This window comes from Haplochromis burtoni, unplaced genomic scaffold, assembly GCF_018398535.1.
Source record: "Haplochromis burtoni strain Fernald_Lab_line unplaced genomic scaffold, NCSU_Asbu1 Contig_886, whole genome shotgun sequence".
In the NCBI taxonomy this organism is placed as follows: Eukaryota; Metazoa; Chordata; class Actinopteri; order Cichliformes; family Cichlidae; genus Haplochromis; species Haplochromis burtoni.
In genome coordinates, this window is record NW_024583247.1 from 126,526 (window position 1) to 127,714 (window position 1,189).

Genomic DNA, 1,189 nt, shown 5'->3' on the forward strand with positions numbered 1-1,189 from the left:
TACTGAAACTAAGAGTTGAAAAAAGGAAAACACTCCTTTCAGTGTCACTCATTATCTCACACTGAGCCCTCTGCTGGAGATGTTTCAGTGTAACACTGAATTCTGCTGGAGTTTTTCAAATAAATATGTTGGACAAACGATGAGAATGCATCCACTACTAATGGGTATTAATACATTTATAAATGCAGGGTTGTAAATCTTTAGTTTATATGTTACTTGATTTTTTATTTGTGTGTCATCAAATATTTGACTTTAACAAGCTTTTCATAATAACTAATGATCTGACAGGATTGTGTGTGTGTGTGTGTGTGTGTGTGTGTGTGTGTGTGTGTGTGTGTGTGTGTGTTTTCCCCTTGGTCTTGGTTAGTTTGTCTGCGTGTCATCATTCTTATTTGTCCAGCATTTTTTGCATATTTGTTTTTCCATTCTGTTCTGCTCATTCCAGATTTTTGTTTTTCTTGCACTTTAATTGAACATTTTCTTGATCTGCACAGAGAGAACAATGATTTAAAAATGCATTCTTATGATTCTGTAGGGAGTGTCTTCAGGATAAGGTCATCTGATTGTTGGAGTTTTCTCTTTATTACAGTATTTATTGAAAATTTAAATGTAATTAAGAAATTATCAAACAAAAAGGGATCTCAGGTTTCTGTACTACATGTCAGAACAAAATCCAAAGTGTCATTAAAGGATTAAAGTGGTGGGTGTGTTGTAACAGTGGTAGTAATAAATTAAAAGCAATTTTGAGTCTGTTTTTTTCAGCATCTACATCAATGTTCAAGAAATCCACTATGATAATTTCATCTCAACTAAACGCTAAAGCACATTAAAGTCTGCAGATATAAATTCTCTCTGTCATGGCTCTCACCATGGTTTTCTAAAACCTTAAAAATTTCTTTCTAATCCTTTCCAGACTTATGGATGTCAGTTACTGTGTTTCTAATGGTTTCATTAGAATGAAAATTAAAATTCCAATAAAGTCAACAGAATTAAACGGACTTCACATCTGCGGTGATCTATACAGTTACTCTCATTTTTATTACTTACTGTTCATAAAAATATCTGCTCTGCTTTTAAAACATTGTGAAAAAACTAAATTATATTTTTAAATATTGCACAAAAATGTAGCAGCAGATTTTATTTTTTATATTTACTTTTATATTAATGAATGAGTAATAATAATAACATA